An 18,529-nucleotide genomic window follows, 5' to 3' on the forward strand; every position below is an offset into this window, starting at 1 on the left:
CCATTTTTCTTCTTTCCACAAAAACAACATTAACTGTAATATGGTGTTATAATTAATAGTTCCATTTAGGGGCCACTCCGCTCCATCCTCTAGTTTATAAAGTGGCCACCATTGATTACAATATTTGATAAGAGTTCTTTTACTTTCTGTACCCTCTCACCCCACTATATCCCTCCAATGTGTTAGTATACATCCTAGGGGGCTTTTCCTCGGGGTTTCTTTGCTTTGAACATTTCCTATTGTTATCTACAGTGGTTAATATTCCACTGTTTTCCTAGAAGCTCTTTACTAGTCAATCCCAATCCCTCCAAAATTCACAATATATAGATACACAAATAAAATCAAACCACTGTAAATTAACTGCCTGTTGACAATTACACTGAGGACATTTAAACCTGATGAGCCAATAATATGCCTGGGCAAATTTTGTTCCCTTAGACATACACCTCAATGGCAGTTCTTATATTTACATATTTACATATTAACATATGAATAAAAGAATACTTTAACAAAAATGCCCGGGCTTTTATATATACAATATACAATGTACAGTTATTATTCCAGTTAGAATTATTCCTCAGCAGCTGCAAACATCATGCCAGTTGCCATTAAAGCTTGCTTACCGTCCTCCTGTCCTTTTCTTAAAATCTCGGACATCCCCAGAGTTAATGGGGATGGCCACATATTCCATTCCTGGCTGGGGTCCCCCCATCACTATTTCTCGTAGAGGATATAATCCCTCCCTTAAAGCAGATTTCTGATTTCTTGCCCTGCTTCTGGTTACCGGCCCCTGTGTTTCATGATCCGATTCCGATTCTCCTGGATTAGCTAATTCGGGGAGTCCATTAAGGACGGGAGCCGTTGGTGCGGGCGGTGGAATATAGGGCGGGGGTGGTGTCGGGACTTCTAAGTCTTTTCTCTTTTTATCCCGCCCTCCTTTTTCTTTTAGAGGATATAGATGCATCCTCACATCCAAATTTATCCAGAGGTGCACATACTCACTTTCTTCTAGACTAAAGGGTTCCTTTGAGTTTACATAAATATTTAGGCCTGACAAACCCAATCTTCAAAAGACCCAAATACAGGCCAGTAAAGGTGGTCTCCTCGAATCTGTTTACCACCCCAAACTTCAACACAATAATGTATCATTTTTACTTTATTCCTTCCCCGCCTAAAAGGGGAATCATCCCAATTCTTAATCATTTGTCCTAACGGACTATCAGAAGGAACAGAGGGTATCCCTACAGCATTGGATCCCTCCCTCATGGGGCCAGAAGGCTTACTTTTCTTCTGTCCCATCTTCCGGAGCACCTTCACACACACACACACAACGCTTCCCCCTTTTCGTGGCCCAGTCCCTCGCGGGAGGTGGGAACCGCACTACCGAGGGGTCCGCACTCGCTTCGTCCGCACTTGGACGTCTCAAATGTCGTGCTCCGGGATACCCAACCCCAACCGAACGGAACACTGGCCTATACTTACCCACCCCGTGGGTCTTCGTTCGGGCTTCGTGCACAAAGGTTGCCTGGGGTTTACCGGTTTTATTTGCTTGTGTCTAATTTTGGGTTCGTCGGTGAAGGATTTGAATGAAAGTAGTCCTAGCGAAGGCCGCTGAAATCAGCGGGGCGCCCCCTCCGAAGGTCTTTCAATCAGATTTGCCTTCATCCGAGTCACGGCACCAAATTGTTATAAATTAGACCACACAATTTACTGGTCTATTGAAATTATTTTATTAATCAAGTAAGCAGACACAAGCAAAACAGCGCTGGGCGGCTGGGGAGTCTCCGCTCCGCAACAGCACGCACCTTCCCTTTCCAGGGTAGCTATTTTATAGCAGTCGAGTTCCAGCTTATCGAGACCTATTGAACTGGCTGAGGCTGCGCAGTTTATTGTTGAGAGGGGGGGTCGTTGTTCCTCTGCTGGTGTTCACACGTTGTGCTCGTATTCAGGTGGGGGTAATGAAGCGGCAGACAGGATGTCTGGTTTCACTCAAGGATGTGTATCCAATACTCCCTCCTGTTATCTGCTTGCTTTAATCCTCCCCTTTACCAAGGCCGTTAATTTGTACAACCTTATCTCTTCAGCAGTTTCTCCAAATTCCTCAAAGACAATGAACAAACCCCCCACTAATTTATCACAGTTCTGAGTTTTTGGACTATCAGCTAAATTCTGTGTTGGTTTTCATCTCAACTAGATTTCAAGTACTTTGTGCCCTTTTTCTGAAAGGGTCTACTCTCATGCCACTCTGATGCATCAGGACTGAATATGTTTCAATAACTAGAATGAAAAGTCTTTTTTAATTTACTATTTATTTTAATCCTTATCATGTTAAGGGTATATGTGGACTTCCCACTTTTGATATTCTCTGTCCTTCCTAACTCTCCAACACTTGATGTATTTCTTCACTGTCATTGATGGACTGTGATAAGAGTCTTTTGTCCTGTTCTCTGTGCCTGTTGTAGGAGGCTTGCCAGGTCAGGATGGTGGAGGGGTCGCTTGACTAGGGTCAAATACATTCCAATAGGTGCTGGTTGCAGTTCATGATATAGCATATAGTCAAAAGACAAATCTTCATGAGTAATTATGGGTGCAGAGAAATTAAAATCACAATCTATGATTATGGAAAAGTTAGAAATATCAGAGTGATTAGTAACACTATTAACAATATCATCTATTAACAAGGATTTACATAATGTTTGTATACATACACACCTTTCCCAATGTATAGAACTACCGTTCCAGGAATCTCATTGGGATGTATTTCAAAGCAGCAGATATTCTGTTCTGTATCTAGACAGGTATCTTGAGCTTTAAGGGTGTTACTCTCACAAATGAAACCTTGTTGTTCTCGAACAACACATGTATTAACATCAACAGTTTGCCATTTATTTACATTTCGTTGGGCACATGCTCTGGGTTCTAATCCTAGCACAGTAATTGGGTATATGGTATATATCGAAGCATTGCATATAGTAAAGACAAAGCCAACATTTTTTTTTGTACTTTGAATGATAAGTGAAGTTGATTAATTGCCACCAGAATTGAAACTCCTTTTCAAACTCTGATGCATTATCCCAGATTTCTTTGCGAATTTCAGTGGGTAAGGTTCCTCCTTCCCCTTCCCTAATGATGGCTGGTATTACAGTTTTGGTTTACAGATAAGACAAAAAACAGAAATACCCAACAAATAAAATCAACTCTGCTTGGGAACACTCTAGATTGGTATAGGGGAGTCTGTGATCCCAGGTGTAGAAAACAGCATTTAGAGTAACTGGGAACAGACAAAAGAAAAGGTGCTCGGTTGTTATCCAACCAGCAGATATTAGGTTAAAAGGTGGGTACTACCATCTAGTGCTGATTCGATGTAGTTTCCTGGAACTATCTTTCACTTCCCAAGTGTAAAGGTTCTTTGGGGTTGTTAATACCATTAACACTGTCCCAATCTGAGGCATTTTAACCAGCACAAGCTGACCTGCATAAAAGCCAGTAGGGTATTTCCTCAGTTTTACATCTGCCTTTAGTACCAAAAATGTAGCAGAAGCACAAAAAGCTTTCATCTTTGGACAACTATCTCCACTCCATCTATTATTTAATTGATAGATGACACTGGACAGTCGCAGATGCCATCCAGATTCATGGGTTTTAGCAAATCGCTTGACTAACCCATTAGTCCGTTCAACAATACCATTGGCCTGGGGATAGAATGGAGTATGGAATACCCACCAGATCACTCCTCCTTGTCCCAGTCTTGTATAACTACAGCTGTAAAAATTGATCCGTTATCACTCTGAATCTCCTCTGGAAGGGGGATTGTAGTAAACCATTCCTTTAAGCTATGGACTGTACTTTCTCCAGTGGAAGCTGCAACTACTGTGGCTATGTGGCTAAGGTAATTCCTGAGATGACATCTACCCCCACCAATATGTATTTTTTACCCCCTGAGGGTCACAGTGGACCTACATAGTCGATCTGCCAGGTGTGCCACAGTGTTTTTCTGTCCTGGATATGCAGGGGAGGCACTTTACTCAAATGTTTGATGTGGGTTTTTTTTCAGTCTCAAAAGACATTGTGAACAGGCAATGGCCACTTGTTTGCACAACTTCACTGATACAGGCCATCCTCGGGCTATGCCTTCTTGATACAAGTTGGTTTGTTGGGTGTGGCCTCATTTTACATGCAACCATTCGAGTAAGTGTTCCCATTAGTGGTCATCACTCATGACATCAATTTTCCATAGTCATGTAAGGCTATCCACTTGTTGGTTCAATTGGCAGTAGTGGAAGCTGACCAATCATGCTCTTTTACCAGACCAATGTGCAGCACCCTTTGTTCTCTTATTTCTAGCAATTGCTTCCAGCTGTCAGTTTGCCAGACTGGGACTCTATTTACTTTCCAGTCATTGGCTGCCCAGTGGCCTATCCACTCTGTGGCTCCCTTGAAAGCAGTGTATGAGTCTATGTAGATATGGCTGGCGCCATATTGTGCAGCTAATAGCATGCCCTAAGCTCTCCTATTTGCACACTTCCTCCACCTGTTTCACTTAACCTTTCCCCTGTGGCCGCTTCCAGTGCCACAGACTTATAATTCCACTCACTGTTTTGCCTATAGGATGATACACTGGTGAACCATGCTCCTTCAAGGTCACTGCCTTCCCTCAGATGAGGTGCCTCCTGAATTGGAGATGGTTTGCTTGTCTGGTTTTGGAATAACAAAGTGCTGTCTATATCTTTCTGCAAATTACATACTTTAATGTTGTCTTCTGTAATAGGCATAATTTCATTGATACCTTCCAGATAGGCATACCATTTACAGCCCAGGTTTCTGGGCAATGCCTGCAGGTGGCGGTGTAACTTTACGAACTATATCTAGGAGAGAGAAAGGTCCCTGGATGAACATGTTCTGTCATAGAATCATAGAATATCTGAGTTGGAAGGGACCCATAAGGATCATCGAGTCCAACTCCTGGGTTCCCAGAGGAACACCAAAAAAAAATATTTAAAAAATCAGATCATGTGTCTGAGATTGTCCAAATGCTTCTTGAACTCTGTCAGGCTTGGTGCCATGACCACTTCCCTGGGGAGTCTGTTCCAGTGCCCAACCACCCTCTTGGTGAAAAACCTTTTCCTGATATCCAGCCTGAACCTCCCCTGTTGCAGCTTCAAGCCATTCCCTTGGGTCTTATTGCGGGTTACCAGAGAGAAGAGATCAGCACCTGTCCTTTTCTTCTCTGTTCCACCTGTTTCACTGCTTGCATTAGGGACAGCAAGCCTTTTTCAAGATCTTGTGAGAAACACTCTGTAGCCAATAACATAGGCTCAGGCGAGTATCTCAGTGAAGTAGCATTTTTATTTGCAATTGCAGTGGTGGGCGTCCTGCAAGTAGAAGAGCACAGTAAAAGTATATCATAACCTTATATTCCCTATTACCTGATACTTGATTCCTTCCCTGTTTCCTCATTGGCTGAGTACTACAGGTTCACAAGCTACTCGACACATTGCTATATCATATATGTACAATTTAATTTGACTAACCATTAATTTCTCCTTTTCTTTTTTTTTTTTTCTTTCTCTCATGACTAGAGGGCCCATGATTTTTGTTTTTACTGATTTCTCAGTGCTTGTCCTGTTTTTCTTAGCTATCCTCCTTAATTTGGGACAGTGGGACCTTCCCCTTACTGCTTAACATAGTCCCCACTGCTATGCCACTGTCATGCCTGCACAATCAATTTTGAATATGCAAGGTTAGTGGAATTTGAATATGCAAGGTTAGTGGAATTTCCAGCACTGTGCCCTTGTGGCCAAGAAGGCCAATGGCATCCTGGGCTGTATCAGAAGGGGTGTGGTTAGTAGGTTGAGAGAGGTTCTCCTCCCCCTCTACTCTGCCCTAGTGAGACCACATCTAGAATACTGTGTCCAGTTCTGGGCCCCTCAGTTCAAGGACAGGGAACTGCTTGAGAGAGTCCAGCACAGAGCAATAAGGATGATTAAGGGAGTGGAGCATCTCCCTTATGAGGAAAGGCTGAGGGAGCTAGGTCTCTTTAGCTTGGAGGAGACTGAGGGGTGACCTTATTAATGTTTATCAATATGTAAAGGAGTGTCAGGAGGATGGAGCCAGGCTCTTCTCGGTGACATCCAATGATAGGACAAGGGGCAATGGGTGCAAGGTGGAACATAGGAGGTTCTGCTTAAATATGAGACAAAACTTTTTTACGGTGAGAGTGATGAAACACTGGTACAGGCTGCCCAAGGGGGTTGTATATGCAAGGTTAGTGGAATTTTCCACTGCAAAAACACATTCTACTGCAAAAACACAACTTTGTTTCTTACAATCAGAATATGTCATTTTGGTGTCATTCAAAGAGTGGGAACTAAACTCTAGTGGTCTCTCTGGTCCTTCTAGTCCCTTCTGCCAGAATTACAATGGGAACCATGCTCACTGAATCCCCATTCTACACGCATAAGGTTAGGTGTAAAGGACCTAGCTGCTGGAATAGCCTCAGTTCTTTTATTAATAATTCTAATGTGTTCTCATGCTGTTCAGTCCATTCTCATGATTTTCCCTTTCTGAGCAAATTGTATAAGGGATGAGCAATAATAACCTAAAATTCCCAGGACTTGCTCTAACTCCCTCATGCTAGATGGATTTTGCCCATGCTCTATTTCCTTCAAATTAGAGCATTTCTCTTCTTTTCTGGGGGAATAGAAGCAGCTCCTTTAATCCACCAGATCCTCAGGAACTTTAGCTCTTGTGCGGGTCCCTTATATTTGGACAGAGGAATTTCTAATCCTAAATTTAACATTTTTTTCTCATACACCTTCCATGGTATGTCCAATTTCCTTCGAGTTTTCTTCTCCTATCAAGATGTCACCGACATATTGGTATACTGTAACACCTGGTAGACTGGGGACTTCTGTTAAAACCTTTGATGAGGCATTATGAGCAATGGTAGAGGAGTGTTAATATCCCTGAGGCAGTCTATTAAAGGTATACTGTATCCCTTTCCAAGTAAATGCAAATTGGGTCTTATCGTGGTCCTGGAGGGGTGTTGTCTGAAAAAGTGGATCCTTTTACCCTGCGTGCAATAAGCCAATTCAAACACTAAGGAGAGATATTGCATTTATTCAGGCCTGGGTGCTCAGTGGATTCTCCACAAATCAAGCACACCCAATGCCAGTTTCTTCATTACATTTATACATTGCATGCACACATATTCTATATCTAATGAATATTCATGATAACCTATATAGGCTGTGTAATTGTGCTGTGCCATTCTTCTTGGCTCCTTTTTAGGCTCTTCTGTGCATGCCTAATTACAACTATCTCCCCCCTTTTGAGACTTAAGGTGATATAACATCCTTAAGTCTCAACATATTTATTTCGTCTTCTTGGGATACAGAAAAGTATACATTGAATTAAGTAGCAAGCGACTATAATCATTAAAGCAATCAACAAAATAATTACAAATAAGTGCTTAAGCCATCCTAGATTAGGGAGCCACGAGGTTAACCAAGAGAGATCCCATCCTTCCCTTTCATAAACTTCCAAAGCCAATTTCTCTAACTGTTGAATAGCTGTGAATTATCAAAGAGATTAAAACAACACATTCCTTTGAACTCTTCACAGCCATGATTATGTCTTAATAATAACTAATCGATAAATGCCCGATTCTCTAAACTAGCTTCTCATATTTGCATCATTTCAATTGAATTCACTGGATAATTGATGAGTACTCCTCCTTATTTTTGATCCATGTTCTTTTGAAGAGAAACTCTTTTCTGTGGCACTGTAGCTAATACTTCTTTTTCCTTGCCTTTTTCTGCAGACTGTTTCACAGTTAAATTAGACAGCTTATTTCCTCTTTCTTGGGTGGTTCACCCCGATTGGTGAGGTTTACAATGCATATCAGCTACAACAACAGGGACTTGTATACTTTCAAGTAAACTCAAAATTTCTTCCTTATGCTTTATCTCTGTCCATTGTGCATAGTAGTACTCTCTCTTTCCAAATGGCTCCATGTGCATGGACTACTCCGAAGGCATATTTTGAATCAGTCAAATATTTATGTGTTTGCCTTTGCTTAACTGCAAAGCTCAAGTGAGGGCAATTAATTTGGCCTTCTGGGCTGATGTGCTGGGAGGCAACATTTGAGCTTCCACTACCATCTCAACAGTAGTGACTACATATCCAGATACTCTTTTTACTTCCTTCATAAAACTGCTACCATCTGTATACAATTCCCAATTTGTGTCTTGCAAAGGGGTATCACTCAGGTCAGGTCTACTTGCATAGACTCCTTAGTTGTTTATAAGCAGTCATGCTCAGGTTTACTTTCTTCATGTCGAGTTGAAAGAAACATGACAGGGTTGACCACAGCTGTAGTCTTGATGGTCACATCATCTGGTTCTATAAGTACTGAAGGGATGCATGACACACAGACTCCTGATGGCTCTTGAACAGGAGATGTTTATTGCCCTTTTTCACTACTACATATAATTTCCACGTAGCCCCACGCACTGTCCATGCGCCCGAATCTATCATACAATTGGTTAGAGACCCTCAGACACGCGCCTGGAGCCAGCCAGAAATTGGCCACTGCCCAAAGCTCATCTTTAACACTGTAGCCAATTTACTTTATCTCAACCTTGCTCAAGTTTTTGTTTCTACCACTTGTTTCCTCATTACCTCTAATTCAGGGATGTGTGAAACAGCACGAAGCCACCTGCGAATTCCTTTCCCACAAAGTACCACTTTAAAATTATGCTGGGGAGAGCCAGTGTCCCCCCTTCTGATCCAATACCGTAGTTACCACGTGCAGAACATAAACAGTTATTTTTTGTCCCATGGTGAGCTTCCAGGACTCTTGTATTAGCAACACTGTAGCAGCCATTGCCCTCAAGCATCCAGGCCATCTCTGACTCACTGGATCCAATTGCTTGGAAAAGCATGCCACTGCTAACATAGTCCCCTAAGCGTTGGATCAGGACATCGAGGGCTACAGCCTGCTTTTCGTAGGTGTACAGTTTGAAAGGCTTTTCTAAATTAGGCAGCCTGAAACCCGGGGCTTTCATCAAGGCTCTTTTAAGCAGACTCCGATTGTCATTGGTCCACTGAAGGGAGCCCTTGGATAACTTCAACAATTCATATAAAGGTTTCATCATCAGTCCATAATTAGGAATCCACATGCAGCACCATTCCCAGGAAAGTTCTTAATTCATGAACATTTCAAGGTTCTGGGAGCTGGCAAATATCTTCCTTCCTTTCAGTACTTTACTGTCTCTGTCCGTTTAAGATTTCAAAACCTAAATATGCTACAGTTTCTTGTGCAATTTGAGCCTTCTCCTTTGACGCTCTATACCCACTAAGTACGAGGAAATTTAATAGGCTAATCGTCAGTTCCAGACATTGTTCCTGGGAGTTGTTAGCTCAACATATTGTAGTATTATTCCCTTTCTGTTGTCTTGTCTCCATAATTCTAATTCTTTTGCCTTTTTTTTTTTTTTTTTAAATCCTTGTGAAAATGCTGTCCAAGTACACTGAGTTTTCCTTCCCATCTCGGGGTTCTCCCATTCAAAGGAGAACATTTCCAGTGCCCTTCCTTTTAACAATAGGCACACTGAGTTTCTCCTATCAGGGACTTTGGCATTCCTTTACCACGTCCCATAACCTCTTCTAAATCCACCTCCAGGTCCTCTTTGAGAACCATAAGTTCCTTCTAGTATAGCAATTAATCTAGCAGTCCATTTCTCTTTCTGCTGTTCCATATTTCTATAAACCACCCAAGCTGTATCCAACAATTTTGTGAAATCTCTAGCATCTGCCCCCTGCAGCTTAAGTAACTTCCTCCGAATTTCATTGTTTCCAAAGCACTAGCCATCCTATCCGGGTCATCCCTGTAACTTCTGGCAGCTATTTTCCAGTTATTTAAATCTGTGATTGAAAAAGGCACTTTTCACCACAACCAGACCATCATTCCCACCTGCCTGTCTCAACAGGTCCCTTCCCATTAGGGGTGTGGTATGGTAGGGGCATGTATAGAAACTTATGCACAAACATTTTGTTGCCAGTTCTGCATGTAATGGGTTGGAAAAAAGGTCTTACCTCCTGCCTTCCCGTCGCACCAATTCTGGTTGCAGAATATTTACTCATAGGTCCTTTATAGCTATTTAACATGGAGTAACTTGTTCCTGTATCAACTAGAAATTTAACTACATCATTCCCTAGCTTAATGTCAACCAGGGGGTCAGCTGTGGATGTCATTTCTTCAACCCCCTGTCCCCATCAGTCTTGAGTCCCCTTTCACTACTCCAGTCATTTCTCCAGGTACTGGGGTTGTAGTTGGAATGGGAACCCAATTGGACTGCCTTTTTGGACATTCGTTTTTCCAATGTCCCTTCTCCTTGCAATAGGCACCCTGATCTTTTGCCAAGGAAGTCCTCACATCTAGTCTTTTCCCTATTCTTCTACCTCTCCCCTGTCCTGGTTTTTCTTTCAAATCCCAGTCCCTAGATGGAGCTTGAACCCTTGCGAAACTGTCTGCCAATATTGCTGCATTTTGTTTTCTGACCCTCAATTTTTCCTTTTCATTTTCCTTTTTTTCAGCCTCCTCCCTATTATATAATTTCTATGCAATCTCATTCACTTCAGATATGGTCATTCCTGACATCCCATCTACCTTCTGCAACTTTCTTCTAATATCAGGTGCTGACTGCCTCACAAATAGAGTAGTAAAGGTCATTCTATTAGCCTCATCCTCTGGATCCAGATCTGTCCATTTTCTAGTCACCTCACACAATCTTTCAGAGAAAGCAGACAGATCCTCCATCTTACCACTTACCACTTGGTATAACTTGGTAAGGCTCTTTGATCGAGATATTCTGTTTTTAATTCCATGCAAGATTAGCTGTTGACATTGCTTAATCATTAATCTCCCTGCACTCATATTCGGGTTCCAGTTGGGTTCCTGGGTTGGCATAAATTGACCGGGACCATCTCTATCATTCTGCCTCTCATTCTCTTCCCTTGCCTTTTCCATAACCATTCTGTTTTCTTCTGGAGCGCATAAATTATTCAACAATACTTGAATACCCTGCCAATCTGGGTTATGATTTTCAACAATCATCCTAAAGGATCAAAGCATCTTATCAGGATTATCTCGATAGGACTCAGCAGATTCCTTCCAGTTCATTATGTCTGATGTTGTAAATGGTACTTTTACATATACTGGTGATCCATCTGGGCCCACTGACTGGTGAAGGGGGGGCTTGGATCACAGGATGCTGTTGTGCTTGAGTTCTTCCGGCCACCGGGCTAAAGGTTTCGCTGCCCTGATCTCCACCCTCCATTCCAGTCATAACACTTTCCCCCCTGGAGCTATCAGCATCTGGATACCCTCCTCTTCATTCTCTAGCTTTAAATATCTTTCCTGTGTTACAAGCGGAGCAACGCTGCGAAGGCTTCTTCATATCATCCATCATCATTATTACATTAGAATCTGAAGTCAATAATCTACATTTATTTTGATTCACGTTATCATTCCTCAAAGTAAAGAATACATCCACATAAGGTACCTCATCCCATTTATCTAATCTTCGACAAAGCATCAGCTGCAAAATAGTATTATAATTCAAAGTCCCATTTTCAGGCCATTTTTTCTTCACTGTCCAATTTGTACATCAGCCACAAATTATTACAATATTCAGTCATTTTTCTTTTCATCAGGGGATCCCCTCCAAACTTGTTCCAGTGTTTTGAAACACAACCAAAAGGGGAGCAAGGGGTTATTGTAGATCCTTTTGCCCATATCTTTAGGCAAAAAGAATCTTTTTAACCAAAATCTCATATCATCAGAATACCTATTCCCAAAATGTACCCATGCTTATATCCAGATACCGTATACTCCAGTCATAACTGTCGAGCGCATACAATTACAGATTAACCAAAATATACCAGAGCATGCTTTACCTGAATATCGTAGATTCCACTTGTCACTGTTATAAATGGCTCAGGATTCAAATTAGGATTAAATAAAAAAATAGGATTTATTGAAAGAATATAAAGGAATAGAGGTAAGCAAACAGCGCTGGGTGCACCGGGAGTCTCCGCTCCACCAGGACGCACACCAGTTACATCAAGCAGCTGATTTTTATGCTCCTAGACTAATACATATTCATTACTACTTCTAAAAAAATAGATTATTAAAATTAGCTTCCGGGGTGCAGTCCCTCCTACTGGAGCATGCGCGGTCTCCTCTGGGGTCTCTTCTGGGGGTCTCTAGGGGTCTTCCATGCTGAAGGCTCGCAGTCTTCCTCTTCCCCTTTGTACTTACTGGGCACCATCCCAAGTTTACAGAACACCTTCTTCAAAACACCTTCTTCAAATCTTGTCTCCCAGCCGCTTTTCAGCTTCTTTCTCGGCCCCCCCCTAACCAGATACCAAAGATCCACATAGTATCCCATAACAGTCACTAGTTGTTATCAGTTGTTCTGAAACTCCCAGACACACGGGTAATTAAAACATTCTTCCCCAGCCATTCACAGACACATCTATAGCAGTGTTAGAAATAGAAGTCCGGAATAACAAAAGCAAACAGGTTCATAAATTTAAGAAGTGATAAATTGGCTAGAATGAGGAATGAGGGGGAGACTGGGACACACTGCAGCTGTGGTTCAAGCATTGAATTGCCAGTGCAGGGCCCAGAGGCAGACAGGATTCAAACATTTCAAACAGAATTGTTCTTTATGGACACGAATTGTTAAAACATTCCTCACAATCCCTTATCTTCTTTTTAACATCCCCAATTCGTGTCACTTCTGTTGTTAATAACTGGATTTCATCAGTCCGTTCTTGGAGGGTCCAATTCTTAAACATCATAATTGACATATCCCCTTCCCTTTTTAATGAAGTTATTACAAATGTACTATTTATCACCCGGTGTATTAATAACGTAAGGCAAGGTATCATACAAGGTATATACAATAACATAATTACACCACATGACAATAAAAATAACACTCTTTTAACCCATGGTCCACCAGGCAGCCATGAAAATAAATCCCATTCCATATCCTTCCAGGTTTGTGTTTGCTCGCTCACCTCCCCCCCTTCCTTCTCTGGGATGGGAGAGAGAAACGGGAAAGTGAAGCCTGTGAGTTGAGATAAAAACAAGAAAATAATAACAATAATAATAATAACAATAATGATGATAATAGTACTACTAGTAATAATGTGTACGAAACAAGTGATGCACAATGCAATTGCTCACCACCCGCTGTCCGACGCCCAACCTAACCCCGAGCAGTACGGCCCTCCTCCCAGCCTGCCTGCTGGCAGGACAGTGAGAAGCTGAATTTGGCTTGGTCCTTGGCTTGGTGTAAGCACTGCTCTGTAACAATTAAAAACAATTAAAACATCAGCATATTATTAACATTCTTCTCATCCTAAACCAGAACATAACATTCTATCAGCTACTAGGAAGAAACACCCTTTTTATCAATCTTTAAACAGCAATTACTAAAGCTAAATTTTCCACAGACTTCTCCTTCTTGTGCTAGTAAATAATCCAAAGCTAGGCAATTTTGATACAAAGCAGTTCTCATCTTTATAATTCATTTAGATCAGTTCTCATCATTTATAACTATTTCTATTACAGCTAATAACCTAATTATTCTATTAAGTATATATACTGGGGTCCTATAGTCCCAGGATCAGTCTTCTGCCCACGTAGCTGGATCATAATAGGCAAACGCCTTCAGTCAAGGAGTTAGGCCCGCTTTCAGGGTCACTTCAGGCTTGTGTTACCGTTCGGCCTGTCAGGGTGATCCAGCTCCTGTAAAACGAATCACAATTTTATATAGGTTTAAAAAAAAAGTTTTTTTTATGTTATTTTCTCGGGACAACCTGATCTTAGTGTGGGAGAAGTCCGGTCGAGGCCCTCTCACTCGGCAGTCAATACCCATAGGGGTTGCCTCCCTCGGTAGACCATACACACCGCAGTGGAGGGTCCTGCCCCGGTCTTGCCTTCTCCCTTTTCTCCCTTTAGGCTTGTCCCCTTTATTTAGCATCCTTCATTCATGCAGAGCCTCGTTGCCAGAATATTAGTTCTCCCTTAGCTTGAGTTTCAGTTTCCCAGGAGCGGACTCAACCCTCCAAGTTTCAGTAGTTACTGGTCCTTTTATTCTGGATGCGTGGGTCCCTTTCTGCAGTTCTCACAGCTGTTTCAGTAGTCAGTAAAACAAGGTACAGTCCCTCCCATCGGGGGTTCAGTGATTCTTCCCTCCCATGGCTGCTTGTTGAAACACTTTCTTTTTTATCTTCTGACAAGTTAAATAACAGTTATCTAATTTGCTTTGCCGTATGGCCCTTTCCAGGTTCCTGTAGCAGGATTCATCTGATAGCCACGGCTACATTCACATTTGTAGCCACATTTCAGGTTGATACAGATTTGACTACAGATACCAGGGTTTTGGCATTCATCAATGTCTCCACGGTTTCTCTTGTCTACAAACTCAAACTCAGCTGGACAGTCACATTCATTTATGTTGCATTCCTTCAGGGGCTCATCACCCCAGTCCTTGTAGTCTCTCTGCTGGTTACACACTTTATTGATATCAATGCATTCTCCACTTCTGCACTTGAATTTGCCAGGTCCAGAGCACTGAATACAGTTTGCTTCATCAGTGCCATCCAAACAGTCTCTCACACCACTGCACTGCCTACTCCTATGGACACAGTTCCCGTCTTCACATCTGAACTGGTCTGGTCCACAGGTCCAAGAAGGGCAGTTAATTTCATCACTTCCATCCTTGCAATAAGGATCTCTGTCAAATCGCCACTTCTTGTAGATACATTCACCTGAGCCGCACTGCACCTCACTCACAGAACACTTCACCGGAGGTGCAGGCTGGCAGCCACACTGCTCCAAAGATTCATCCGAGTGGTCGGAGCAGTCACCTTGACCATTGCAGACAAAGCTTTTGGAAATACATTGTCCACTACTGCATGTGAACTCTGCTGCACTACAAGTCACATTGCCACAATTCTCTTAATCTTCTCCACTGTCACAGGCTTTTTCACCATCACATTTCCATGACACTGTTCTCATATGACACAGCTCAGCACTTTCGTCAGACCCATCTTCACAATCCGGGTCCCTATCACATTGCCATCTGTTTGGCACACACTGACCACTGTTGCACACAAAGATTTAGCACACATCTTTTTCACACAAGCACTCTCATCACTGCCATCTGAGCAGTCTTCACATTTTAATCTAGCACCGTCGGCAGCAGTGCACAGTCAGGCGAAGGCGAGCAGCAGGCAGAGCGCCCCGCACCGTCACCTGTGTCACTTATACTACTCCTATTACCCATGCTGTTAGTGTCAGTGGCATCCTCCTTTTCTTTTTGCCACTGACCATTTACCACAAATGGATGAGACACATGATTACTAGTTAGGAAAGAGAGTGTAACGTCTGTTATACGGCTGCAGGCAGTGCCAGCTGCAACCTTAGGTTTGTGAAAGAGCCTGCCGGTGGTCATTTGGCAGTGTAATCTGCGTCTCTGCACTCCTGCCCTTCAATAGAGCTAAGTCGTCACTAGTAATGGTTATAACACCAATCTGGGGACTAATAGTCTTTTTTGCATTGCAAGATAAACCTTTTATAAAAAGAATGCCAGAGAGAAGCAGCACAGCCGCTGCTGCCGCTGCCTCCATGGTTACGTCAGACAGGCTGCAGGGTCCTGATGTCCGCCCCTCTGCTCTGTGCCGACTCGCCTCACGATGAGAGTCGACTGCCGGTGTCCACTGACGGCTCTGGTCTCCCGTAGCAACTCGATCTCGGATGTTCCGCAATTACTTCAATTTCCCCGTGTTTTGCAGCTTCTGTCAGGTCTATTCTTTGTCTCTCAGAGCCGTCCGTGGCTCTGCAGTGTCCCAGGGCTCTCTCCGTCCAGCGGTAGTCCCTCCGTAGTTTCTCTGGTCTCCCAGCACCGCTCCAGTCTCTCGGCCTGTTCAGGTCTCAGCGAGTCCAGGTCTCGGCCTGTGCGGGCCTCATATGTTGCAGGAAGCACAGCCGAAAGCACCAGTAGAGTCAGATCATGCTCCTGCCTTTATCTTGTCACAGTCAAAACATTTAAGAGCAAAAATAGGATACACGAGATACACAAGATACACCGGGCCCATATATTAGGCACCACCACTCAAACTTGGATAAAACAGCACTTCTTTTCAGTCTGTCAAGCACTTCGTTCATCTCTGCCCACTCCCCTTGCGGAGAGTACAGAACCACGGATCGGAACTCTGCACTCGCTTTGCAGCAACGCTGCGTCTCACTCACACAGCACAATCGCACACGGAGGCCTCCAGCACATCTCATTCATACCACAGGAATATAACTTAGAATGATAACCAACCAAATAAGTATTGTCTCTGACTGTGTTCTTCGTGAAGTGACTTGTAACACTTTGTTTCAAACCCTTACACAAATACTTTCAACACAAAATACATACATAAAAACACATACAATTATTAACACTCCAGTTAGTATCCCTCCAGCAGCTGAAAACATACCATTTGTCTGCAGTTTCAGGAGATCTTTGCTCCTGCGGTGAGCAGCTGAGAGTGGAGTCCCCTCTGAGCAAAACGCTCAGGGTGCACCTAGGGGTGTCCATGCTGCAGCCGATCCCACAGCCGAGCAGAGTGTCTCCTGCCTGGCTCACCAAAATGACTCACAGAAAGCTGACTCCACAATCCGTAAGATTGTAAAGTAGGTATGTTTACTCAGTTCCATGCAGCACGGGGCGGGTAGTCCCACCAAAGTCGTACACGCCTAACATGGCAAATTGCTTTAGTAAAGAGTTACATATACATAAACATTCCTATACATATGCATATTCCTAACCTGTCCCTTTGTGAACAGTCGTCCTTATCTCAGACCCCTTGATTAAAGTCCGAACCGTGAGGTTGTTTTTGATCTGGTTCTCGGGGTCCGAGAGGCTCCTGTTATCTGGTGGTATAAGTGCAGCACAGGCACAAATGTAGCACATATTCATTCTTAATCAATTGCTCTCTAATTCCAATGTTTCAGCTTGCTCTTTTCCGGATCCACAGGTATTCTACTATTAATGTTCAAAGCCTGACAGACCCCGTCCTCCGTGGATCAAAATACATGGGATCTTAAGGGTTCTTTTGGTCATTCTATCATATAATACTGGATCATTTTTAATTTACTCTTTAATTTTCTGGGGCCCCTATTGTTCCAATTTCTAATCATTATTCATAATGGACTTTTTGGTCATATATCTGGTAATTTGCTCCCTTTCTGGTCCTTGGTCTTCGATTTTATCTGACCCATCCGGGAATTTTACTAGTGGCAATTCCCACAGCCCTTGGTTGCCCCCAGTGAGAGTGTCTTGCAGGGGGTTTAGGACGTATCACCCACCCACGTATCACTCCATTCACCAGCCCAGCCCCCCCCGACAGGAGATTAGAACCGGTGAGAAAACAAAAAGACCTCCACGCTGACTTTAGAAGTCTCAGTTACACTCTCACACACAAACACAGGCAACCGTACCTTTACCCAACCGGACGGTATCTTACGAATCAGTCGTCTTCGTCCAGAGTCCAACCGGACGGTATCCACAAGCGTCTTCGTCTGGGATCGAACCAGACGGTATCCAAACGACTGTCGTCTTCATCCGGTTCGATCCCGGACACCGGAACCCAACCGAACGGTATCCAAACGACCCTGTCGTCTTCGTCCGGATCTTCGCGCGCAGAATTACGGGCAAAAAACAGCCGGCAAGGGAGCTCAAAAAAAATCAAATTCTTTGCTTACCTTTATTCAGGTTCAGGATGGCATTAGTCCCGATCTGACTCAAACAGGAGCCACCAAATGGTGGGGCGCCCCTCCTAGATTAAATCAGAATTCAGGAACTATAGCCCTCCCGGACGAGCCCCCAAATTGTTATAAATGGCTCAGGATTCAAATTAGGATTAAATAAAAAAATAGGATTTATTGAAAGAATATAAAGGAATAGAGGTAAGCAAACAGCGCTGGGTGCACCGGGAGTCTCCGCTCCACCAGGACGCACACCAGTTACATCAAGCAGCTGATTTTTATGCTCCTAGACTAATACATATTCATTACTACTTCTAAAAAAATAGATTATTAAAATTAGCTTCCGGGGTGCAGTCCCTCCTACTGGAGCATGCGCGGTCTCCTCTGGGGTCTCTTCTGGGGGTCTCTAGGGGTCTTCCATGCTGAAGGCTCGCAGTCTTCCTCTCCCCCTTTGTACTTACTGGGCACCATCCCAAGTTTACGGAACATCTTCTTCAAGTCTTGTCTCCCAGCCGTCCTTCAGCTTCTTTCTCCTTCCTCTTTATCTCTCGGCCCCCCCTAACCACATACCAAAGATCCACATAGTATCCCATAACAGTCACTAGTTGTTATCAGTTGTTCTGAAACTCCCAGACACACGAGTAATTAAAACATTCTTCCCCAGCCATTCACAGACACATCTATAGCAGTGTT

General features: G+C 43.2%; 1 protein-coding gene across 1 annotated transcript in view; it reads left to right on the plus strand.

Moving 5' to 3' along the window:
• Nucleotides 1-18,529, plus strand: part of LOC309889532 (polycomb group RING finger protein 3-like) — a gene marked incomplete at its 3' end in the record, with an annotated part of 84,940 nt that overhangs the window by 15,940 nt on the left and 50,471 nt on the right. The window lies entirely within an intron of this gene.

Source organism: Aythya marila (assembly GCF_965140915.1).
Source record: "Aythya marila genome assembly, chromosome: W".
NCBI lineage: Eukaryota > Metazoa > Chordata > Aves > Anseriformes > Anatidae > Aythya > Aythya marila.